This window comes from Rhyacophila brunnea, unplaced genomic scaffold (genome assembly GCF_057557595.1).
Source record: "Rhyacophila brunnea isolate RB1 unplaced genomic scaffold, BYU_Rbru_1.0 scaffold_4, whole genome shotgun sequence".
In the NCBI taxonomy this organism is placed as follows: Eukaryota; Metazoa; Arthropoda; class Insecta; order Trichoptera; family Rhyacophilidae; genus Rhyacophila; species Rhyacophila brunnea.
In genome coordinates, this window is record NW_028233068.1 from 44,572,062 (window position 1) to 44,583,961 (window position 11,900).

Below are 11,900 nucleotides of genomic sequence, written 5' to 3' on the forward strand. Positions count from 1 at the left end.
ACTGATTCTATAAGTCAAAGTGATTCTGCACACTTGTGTATAAACACATAAGTCAAATGCTGTTAGTATGGTGTTATAATACAAATGAAATAAACCACATAAGTTATTTCCCTCTGAAAAGCGGGGTGTAAAAACACATAAGTCTGACTTATGTGATTATGCACAAAATTTTAAATTTTAAGTGGCAACAACGGATGACTTATGGTGTTCGTCGCCGTTAGACAGTTCACTTAGTAGTGTAATATTGATGTTCTGAACTCATAAAAGGCGTGGAAACTATTTAAATTGATTAATACGTTATACTTAAATACAAAATAATGTCAGAGAGATCAAAAAAAATACTTGCATTATCATTATCCAATAAAACATGATTGATAAAGTTGCAAGGTAAGTTTACCACACTTTTCTAACTTGAATACGTGTATTAATTAAGGCGCTAAGTACCAAAAAAATAAAAACTGACATTTTTATAGAAAAATGTTCTACATACCAACGTCAATAACTTCAACTATAGTCTAAGTGCCTCAAGCAAGTCAAAAAAATACAGCAAAATAATTAAACCTGTCGACGTTGTAAGTCCGTTGGCGTGTTTTATTTATAATGGTGTAAGTAGCACTGCAGTGGTCAACGGCATTCTATATAAAAAAGCTGACGATGGTGTGTTGACACTTGCGAGTTCTTAATACCTAAAATTATAGAACCTGCCGTGATTGCTTCACACTGTAAAACTACATTTTTCAAAAGGTCTGCTTCATGAAATTTTACTGCAATGACTCGGTATTTTGCAACTACAGGCAATACTACTTTTTGGTACTTAGAGCCTTATTTAATACACGTATTCACTTTATGTTATATTTTCATAAACATAATTTTATTGGAAGTGTGCTTTTAATTTCACACAATATACCATTTGAATTTAAGTCTCATTTGTTAACGTTAACAACATATTAATGTGATTGTGATATTTCAGCACAAGCAAAAATGTTGCCATTTGACTCCGCGTATGAGTTTTTGGATCAAGATCGACCTTTTATCTCTAGTGATACTAACCATATCAATAACTGCAGAAATGACATTAATCCGGATACATCGAGCCAGAATCTTCAATGTTTGGCTTCAACACATGAACTTAATTATTTGTATGCCAAAAGTACAGTACAAGGCTCTAGCTCTAATGACTCTGTCATTGACCCGTGATATATTCCTCCATGCCATATTATAACTGACACTATAGCACCAGGTTCGGAACATAATGAAATTGAAGTAATAGTTTCACGAAGGTCTCCGCAATCATCAAAAAAAGACACAAGAAGTATACGTGAAGAAAGAAAACGCAAAAGGAACAGTGGCCAAGAATACCATTCTTAGGCTGGGAAGTTAATTAGAAAACGTATTCAACTGCTTTTATCTAAATGCAGAATGTTGTGCCAAGATTGAATCATAGAAAGTCATCCCATCAAGCTTTTTGAAGAATATTTGAATCTTACACAGCATGACAAAAGGAGTGCTTACATATCGTCATTAATTTCCATTCAAAATACGGCCAGTCACCGACCTGGATTTCAAGATCTCAGTAAGGAAAAATTTAGGTTAAAATCCTATAATTATTCTTTGGATATTGAAGGTAGTAAAATTAAAGTATGTAAGGGTTGTTTTCCAAAAACGTTTCGTGAAACAAACAGTTTTATTAATCTTGTCGCCACAAAAAAATAAGCAACTGTAGGTGGCACACAAACCACTGACAATCTAGGTCACCATATCCTTTCAAATAAATGGAGCGATGAAAATTTGATGAAAGTTTCTGAACACATAAATAAATTTCCATCTTATGAAAGTCACTATACTCTTGCCATCACACTTAACCATAAAAAAATGTTCGATATGTACAAAGCGGAAACTGAGAATTATGTATCTATTCTTTACAGGGAGGAATTTCATAGACTTCGGAAGTTGATTCGGACCATGATTGAACAAAAGAGATAGTCAAATTAACCACCCGTACGAATGGTTCCAGCTAGTCAGATCGTGCGGAAATAAATTTGAAGTCGTTGAAATGAAAATCTAGAATTTTCCAGTTTGTTGAAAAGCCCACTTGTGCTGAGAAAGAAAGACGAATCTGGCAACACATTTAACTGGCACAATGCTCGTTGGCTGAGATACCTATACAAAAAAATTCGGAATTGTTTATTTCAAACCAAGCCTAGAAGAAGAAGAATCTTTCAAAACACTGTGTTTAAGATGGCGAGGTGATCCAGAAAGGATGGAAACAACTGATCTAACTTTTCCTCAGATAACCAACACTTCTTTACATATTAGCCAAGAGAAAAAGAATGACCTTATATCTCTATTGCCGCTAATTCCAACTATATCTCATGAGTTTTATCACCAACTGCCCTCCAGGAACATACCTGATATTGATCCAGATTTAGCGGAAACATGAAAATTAGTAGAAAATATTAATTATATTTAATTTTCAATGATTTAATTTTTTGGTGTTTCATTTGTATCTTGGTGGATTTTTTAAGTAAAATTTTGTTTTTTATGTCTATTGGTTCTTTTTTTCTCTCAAATTTTTTATAATAGATTAGGTTCCTCTTTGTAATAATTAATTATATTCAATAAATCTGGTATTCCTTGATAAAAATCAAATGTTTTCATTATTATTATGTATTTTTTAATGTTCTAATAATTGGCCATAATCACATAAGTCAGCCAAACAAGAGAAAAACTCATGTGTATATATATACACATAAGTCAGCCATTTACTTAATTTCAAATATTTCATACTGTCTTATGAATTCATTACATATAAAATAACTATAAACTAAAAAAAAAATTAATTGAATAGCAAAGCTTTCTTGAAAGAAAAAAAAGATATTCACAAAAAACACTCTCCTCAAAAATGTTGTTTTTTGACTTATGCGGCCACAGATTTGTTTTGTTCATCGACTTCAAAATAATGTTTTTAAACTCAGAACTGCGCAGAAGACCCTTGCACATTTTTTGAAGATGTAAAATTATATATGAGATTATACACAACGGTGTCAAAACAAGAAAATATAAAGGTAGACTTTCGTAGTGTGCGCCAATGGCAGACAGTAGTTGCATGTGTCACGGCGCTACAGCGACTATTTTTCGCGATAGATCATGTTTTGGCTTGGTAAAGTAGTGTCTGATAGCCAAGCAGCTTCCGCGTCAGCTTATAATGTCGTGGGTCCCAGGATCAAATCCTGGGTCTGGCAAATACACATATTGGTATCGACCATAATATGTTGAGCAAGTTGCATCCATTTCATGTAAAAACAAAAAAATTGTTAATACAAACCTAAACTCTGTAGAGGCCTATAATATGATCTTATTAAGATCAGACATGGTCAAAAACAAGTAGTGTCTTGTGCCGCCATACTTTACCGGATGTTTTACAGCGGATGATGACCAAAAGTTAATAAACCTGGTGTCTCAATCTCCTTGTCTATACGATTGTAATCTTAAAAGTTTCAAAGATGGATCATCATAATATTGTTTTTCATCAGCATGTTATAGGATCTTTCATCTGATCTAATTTTTAAGAAAGGCTGTATTGAACTTCTAGCCCAGTAGTAGGGGTTGAAAAACAGGCCTTACCAAACGTCCGGTTGTTCCGATTTTTGCATGTGTTTCATAGTTTGGGGTCTAATAAAAAATCAAGTTATCGACCTCGGCGCACATCCACCAATGCTGACATCTTAGCAGTCAACAGTAAAAGTACAACGAAAAAATAGTTTTAATTCCAAAAAAAAAATTTTTTATATTGACGAAAAAATCAAGCCCCATTGGTGGTGTGTAGATCTTTTGATTTCTCGACATTTTTCGTTTCTTGAAATTTAAGAACTCTATTTCGGTTCCGAGTCAAAAACTTTTTTTTTAATTTTTCTTGCAAAAAAATTCTGTTTTGGTTCAAAGTTGAATCGGCGGCTTTCTTTTTATGTTTCTACTTCACATTGTTATTTCTGCCTAGTAGCAAATTCTCAAGATACTCGTTAATAATTTCCCCAGAAATGAGAATTATTGAGACAAGATTTCTCGGTCAGAACCAGTCTTGCAGTGTTGCAACATTGACAAAAAATGCCAGACTGGATACGAAAGAAAGCTATTTGCCAGGAAAAAACGCTAGATTTTGTGAAAATAATTTTTTGCCTAACGAAAAAAAAGTGCCCATTATACGGGTAAAAATAACACCACATTTTCCCAGAAATTCATTTCAAATAGTTAATTTATCTAACAATCTACGATAAGTAATAATTAGGTACCAGAGAGTGGAATCTCCGTTAATCGTCAATCCTATCCCACATGCCTAAGCGCAAATGAAATTGTAATATCTGATACCATTCACAAAAACGCCAATAATACTCCTATTTTTTCATTGTGTAGTTTTATTTCTCTATAGAATCAACAATAGATAGACCAAAAGAAGTTGTCCCCCAGTTGAATTTGGAGTTAAGAGTGGGCTGAACAGCAAAGGTCATTCATAGTTCATTCAGAGAGTAATCTCAGCATTGAAAGGACGTCATTTTAATTCAGTCTAACCTCAAAACCCTCTAACCATCGGGGATTTATTTTAAGAAACGCAATAATTATTAATTACAATTCTCGGTCGAATGAATAATCATTATTATTATTATTATTATTACCTTCAAACATAACATGTATGCGACGTAAGCTGATGCCGGCCGATGGAGTACAGGGCTGTCAAAATAATATCAATCTAATGGTACGTTTTAAAGAGTTACAAATTTAAAGTTAAAAATAGCTTACTGTACAGATGGAATAATTACATACTTCCAAGCGTCAAACGGCATACAACATTCATCTAAAATAATTATGAAAAGACTAGCTGATTATATTATGTTATTTTTGTATTGTTCTTATTTTTTTGCTTATCAAAATATTTCACATATTATCTGATGATGTGTATTTTGGATATATCATAAGAAAACATAGGAAAATCTGTAAATCATTAAAATGTTAATTTCGTTATAGTTTTTAATTAAACCGGTGCAATTACATATTAGATTTAAACACTGTTGTACTGTGTGACTTTTATAATATCAGATAGCCTTACGCGAGATGGGCAAGATAAAAAATAAAACTGTAGGATGTCGGCAGAAGAGTAAACAAAACCCAGCTCATTGGATAACCGAAAGGTAAGCTACTGTATATATTATATTTTTCCGCCAAATTGCACACAATTAAAAACAATTTATCATAAAAACAAGTAAGACGTCTTCGACAGCCCTGGGTGATTCGATACTGTCGGCCGTTTTTTTTGTCTTTTTTTTTGTCTCAGCGATCCGCTAGCTTTGAATAAAAAAATAATCGGTGGGTGACCACGTTAATAATCATTTTTTATAAGTATAAATTATTTCTTGCATTGGCTTTACTTACCAACAAAATACAATAATTATTGTACCTACCAACTAAAAGTAAAGTTGCGTTACTTGTTTTTAAAAGTGTCAGACTAAATTTAAACCAATCGGGTAAGTAATAAAAAGTCACTTCCTTTTTATAATAAACTATATTCCACGTTTTTTTAAATATGCATTAGAATTAAACAATATGTACCTATTTTTTTTAATAATTATGTAATAGGTCTCACATTCAAAATAAATACTATTCATTAATAATGTTTTTTTGGATAGCACATGAAATAAAAAGGTAGATATGTATTTCAACATCCTTCCTATGTTTAGTTCTCGGACAATTTCAGGTTAAAACGTTATTAATATATTATTAAGTTTATATTGTGGCTATCCATCATATTGGTTGCAATTACTTGCCACCAAACAACAGATTAACAAATTGAATTTAGTAACATTTACGTATATTAGAAGATATCATTTTTTTGTCACCCCATCCTTTATTCACTTCGACAGTGTTTATGATTTAAATTTAATTAAGATAACATTATTTACTTTAGACCAAAGCATTGTCGGCGACCTTTGAATATTACCAGTAGAGCAACAATTCCGAACCACATGTAAAAAAATCATATTTTCAATTCTCAAGGGCAATTCTGTAGAGCGTCCCCTTAAAACCACTATATTACAAAAAAGATAATTTAATAATTATAAGATAAAAAGAACTTTTTATATATAACGTTATTAAATTTTCTGTTGAATCATATACACTTGACTTGACTAGCTTAAATGATCAAAAAAATTTGTACTTGATAGAAATAATACTGAAATGTCATTTTGGCATTTCATATTGATTTCCATAGTAACGCACGTTTATATCAATAATTTAGTTGCTAGGACCCCAGACCCCCTAGCAACCAATAATAGTGGATTGGATTACGAATTTCTTCCGAAATAACTTTTCATACAAAACAGAATTAACTGAAAATGAATTCAATTCTACTTAAAGATGGCTAAAAGTATTTAAAAAATGCATTGGCATCGTGTTCTGATGTATTTTAAAAGTTTCAAATGTCTAGCTATTCGGGAAGTTGGTTAAAAATCGATTGCAAGATTTGTACTGGATAAACAACCACCGGACAAATAAAAATACGACCTAATAAAAACGTTGTAAAATAGATTACCTACCTAACATTTAGGTAGGTACATGTTACTTATTGCAAGTATGACCTTTTGTATAAGGATTTCATCAGCGCTCGAAATGGAAAAGTTTACAAACCGGAGCGTTTGACAATTTTCTGAAGATATTATTTACATAGATTATGAGATATTTACATTTTATGTGTATTTTATAAAAATAAGCGTGTTACATTTTCTATTACATGAACTATCTAGCTCAGACAAACAAAATATTTTTTCCACGAGACGGAGCGATAATTTTCCCAATTTCACGAGCCGGAACAGCGCTCCGGTCATTTCGAGCCCTGGATTTCATAAACGTGAAAGATTATAATTATAGTTTGCGAAAATATCCACAAGGCAATAAATAGTATAGTTAAATAATTACAAGATAAAAAGAACTTTTTATATCCCACGTTTTTAAATTTTCTGTTGAATCATATAAACTTGACAATTCTATGTATTAATAAATACTTTTTTGTATACTTGATAGAAATACTGAATAAATATTGTAGAATACTGAAATGTCATTTTGACATTTCATATTGATTTCCATAGTAACGCACATATATATCAATAATTTAGTTGCTAGGACCCCTTAGCAACCAATAATAGTGAGTAGTAAATATTACTTTTAACGATTTTTTTTCCGAAACATACAAAACAGAATTAACTGAAAATGAATTCAATTCTGCTTAAAGATGGCCAAAAGTATTAAAAGAATGCATTGTCGTCTGTGTTCTGATATATTCTAAAAGTTTCAAATGTCTAGCTAGTCAGGAAGTTAGTTGAAAATCTTCAATCGTCTAATACAAATCTTGGACAAACAAGAAAAAATTTGTACTGGACACACAAGAAAATATCTGTACCGGACAAACAAGAATACGAGCTAATAAAAACGTAGTAAAAATGGTACAACACCCTTCACCTTAATTTCACTTCTAAATATTTGAGCCGGTTTCCAAGTTATTTTTCACATTATAGAGTAGGTAAGTATTGTATATTTTTTAGATTAAATTTAATATAATATGAAAAAAACAGTTAATTTACAATTTTGCAAACTAGGTAATAATGCATTGATTAGATTTTGTGTCAGAGCTGTAAAGTTATGGGAAATGTACCTAATGATTAAATTAATCATAAATCAGCAAAGGATGAATTGATATTGGTGACAATAAAATGTTTAAAAAAATATTAATAAAATGTATGGTTGTAAAATTTTATACCAAATAAATTATTTATTACCTGCTATAAATTTACAGTGATCTGTGAAAAATAATTCAAATTTTTTCTAGCCTACCTAGTGATGGTTCACGCCCGTATTATTAATAAAACCTACATAATATAAAAATAAATCTCTTTGAAAAAAACAAATTTTAAGAACAAAGTGAAATATTTTTAATCACTGTTGTATTGTATTATTAGTAGGTATACCTGCATAGGTAGGTAATACCTTGGTCGATAACGTAAGAATTATCAAAAAAAATGTTTGATTATGTTTCAATGTTTTCAACAGCCATTTAAAAAATAAAAGAAAAATACGTCATCCCTTGAAAACCCATCGACGCATGCGCAAAATAATCAACCCTCTGTCCTGTTGTGCAATCTTTAAACGGTGGTGAGTGGTGAGTTGTCAGTGACCGTCAAATCATTTTAAATGTAGTCAAGAAAGCGTCGAGAAAAATCTCATAAATTGTCCAGTAATGTGGTAAGTGAACCAAATTATTAATCTAATACTATAAAGATGTCCCTAATGCGTTTATGGAATAATTAAAAAATATGATGAAATTCAATTAGAGGTTATGTGTCTACTAATGTCAAATATGCCGAACTTTAAATGTCAAAGTTCAGCGTGTTTAAATAAAATTTAAAATATATTTATAAAATAACACGCATAAAATGGCATGATGTTAATTCTTATTAAATTATAATCTAAATAGAAAAGTGACTTACATTATGGAACATGGAACGTGCCATTAGAATAATTATTTAAAAAAAACTTCAAATGGCAAATAGCTTTCTATGATAATACAATCTGTCACTAGCTGATTTCCATATATATTTGCCAACTATGGATTGATTGTTTCAATGCCTTCGCGGGAATTTATGGCAAGAAACGAATTCCTCAACACTTTTCATTGCTAAAACATATTTCCTGATTACTGAGTAAACGAAACATTCCAACATAATCGCCAATCGTTGTTATGTCTACCAGTCTACCACGTTTTTTTTATGCACCACGAAGAATATTATTAATATTAATTATTAACAGCCAAGAATGACGAAACGATTGTCTGTCAATATTCTTCTTTTAAGTATATAGGTAGTTACAGTGAACTTAAATGATAATAAGTAATAATAAATGATGATTAATAAACGTAAATGTATTTTCTAACTTTCTTATTTGATGCAGATGAATATCTTTCCTAGTCGTTTATTCATAATAAATCAACCGGCCCTCATTCCTTTGTGATTATTTTATATGTATTATATAATATTTAATAATATTGTTATGAGTACCGTATGTCATCCAATTATTTTAAGATTTGCAGGTACGCATTATATATTTTTCTTTCTTATGAGCTATTCTGATTATTGATTTATGTACCAATCACATACACAATATTATTATGACGTATATTGAATAGTGCATAAAACAGACATACTCCATAGGTAATGTGTACACAAACTTACGTTAATATTTTAATATATGATTAACCGGTTGATGTACATATTAAATATTTAAATTCAATAATAATTTAAAAATATTTTTTGTAAATTTTACAATATTTGAGTTATAAATAAACTCATCTTCTGAACGATCCTGTAACCTAAAGGAAGGTGTTATTTTAGGATTATTTTGAAGATAGATGAGTTTATATCCTAAAACAAATATTAAGATAAATAACTCTAAAATTGTAGAATTATTAAAAAAACATTATTTTAAAACCATTACAATGGACTTCTACCACGTAAACGCCAGTTCAATACGTACATCATTTTATTCCTTATTACACATTAAAAGTTCGACATATTGAGTAAATAATAAAATTATTTAAAAAAAATATTCGAATGGAATCTTATTATTATTTAAAACTGACATTTCATCTGATGATTTTCAAATGACTTTGTAAAACATTTAAGATATTGATGTCGAGCCAATCTTGAAACAGATCGTTGTCTATGCCCGATGGATCTGAATATGAGTATGTAGCCTGAAATAACTATAATTTTTTATTAAGTTGAATTAACAAAAAACTATTAATACTGAATTAATTTATGTTGATTCAGCCAAGTCCTCAATATTTAGTTTTAACTTGTGATATCCGACGACTTCAACTGAAGGTTTAAGATTAATAACATCAGCATTTTAACAATGTTATTAAAAGTGCCAAAATGTTTTTTTAAATAGGTAACGTTATATTATGCCTATGGGAACCCCATACTTGGAGCACCATAAGAAAATGAAACTCGGCTAACTTCACCCACTTTCGTCAATATTAGACTAGCAGGTTTTGAGTTATAATCAAACAAACGGTTTTATAGGTGCCCGTGTTTGGAGCATTAAAATAATATAAAATTCCATGGTGTTTGCTAACAATATTGTCTGTAATCTGAAGTTTCGTCAATATTGCCCCAGTAGCTTTTGAGTTAAAACGGAAATAAGTGGTTCAGACAGGCAGATATTCGAGTATATTGAGCAGTAATAGAAGTATAAACCTAAGTAGAACCTGAGATTATACCGATGGCTCAGTTCCATAGTGCTACAACTAGAAATTAGTAATTTCGAATAATGGCTGATCAAAGTTTTGACTCACCTAAACTGACTTGCAGAAAAGTGAGAAATACATCGGCCATATGAGGACAACTAGTAATTTTTTCGAGTTGTAATTTTGTGGAACTGAAGAAGAGCGATATATATACAAATTCATCTCAAAACTTGAAATTTTTGACTTATCGTACTATAAAATTGAACCATAGAAAAGTGTCTGTGACCAATTATGTATGAATTCGGTTCTGTACCTATGACATGTGAGATTCGATAACAAGTTACTGATATGTATGTGGACAAAGACAAAGTAGAAAATTCTGGAATTCACTCGTGGAAGGATATTTAAAACTAGAATATTACACACCGTGATACATGGATGACTCCTTTACCATCGTCCCCTCAAACGATGAAAAGACAACTCGGACTCCGCATTGTAAAAGTCTGAATTTTATCGACCCTACGCTCTAAAATAATAAAAAGAAGGAGAATATAAATGATATGTCTATAAGACATGAGTGACATGACAAAGGAGGTTCTCGTACCTCAGTTTGAGAATTACTGAAAAATGTAATATGCCTACACGTACTTCGCCTACATTAAACTAATAGTATTACTGCTACGCGACGTAGAGCATCTACGTTTTACGATACGATATAATAATAATATTATAGCAGTGTATTATATTCTCCTCTACTATTAGGGTATTAGTATTCCTTTGTCAGTCTTGAGAACGGGTTTTTTTAAATACATAAAAAAACCGTACCACTAACGAAGATTGGTTAGTAGCGATTCGCCGAACCCGTTGGGGTCTTGCACTAGGTCAAACAGCATGTAGGTATTTTTTCCAGTCACGGGATCGAGCACGCAACCCACGACCTCAAAAAACGGGCGCCCTATCAGTTAGGTCAAGGTGGATACTAAAAATAGTACGTTTTTAAATATAGTAGTATATTAATTTTCGTTTTATGCAAAGAGCGTCTTTTTTAAAATTCTCTTAATTGAAGTTAAATAAAATGAAAATTCGAAATGTTATTTTTCGAATAATTGGTTTTTATTTATTTATGTTATACCATAATTATTGCACTAATTTTAAATAAATTTTATGAAAAGATCTATTAGAACATAATTAATATTGTTATTTTACAACGTTTTTCTTAGCTCGTATTCTTATTTGTCCGGTGGTTCTTTGTCTGGTAAAAATCTTGCAATCAATTTTTAACTAACTTCCCGACTAGCTAGACATTTGAAACTTTTAGAATATATTATCAGAACACGATGCCAATGCATTTTTTAATACGTTTAGCCATCTTAAGTAGAATTGAATTCATTTTCAGTTAATTCTGTTTTGTATGAAAAGTTATTTCGACACCATTATGGGTCCTAGCAACTAAATTATTATTATATATACGTGCGTTACTATGGAAATCAATATGACATGTCAAAATGACATTTCAGTATTATTTCTATCAAGTACAAATTTTTTTGATCGTTTAAACTAGTCAAGTCAAGTTTAAGTATATGATTCAACAGAAAATTTAAAAATTTTGTATATA

At 30.7% G+C, this 11,900-nt stretch overlaps 1 protein-coding gene across 1 annotated transcript in view; it reads left to right on the forward strand.

Annotated features, from left to right (window-relative positions):
• LOC147067420 (uncharacterized) overlaps window positions 1-8,936 on the forward strand; it is a 35,430-nt gene extending 26,494 nt beyond the window's left edge. Inside the window, exon 18 of the mRNA XM_085953949.1 lies at window positions 8,848-8,936. The gene's annotated coding sequence lies outside the window, so the exon portion shown is untranslated. The remainder of the gene's footprint in view (window positions 1-8,847) is intronic.
• The last annotated feature ends 2,964 nt before the right edge of the window (window positions 8,937-11,900 follow it).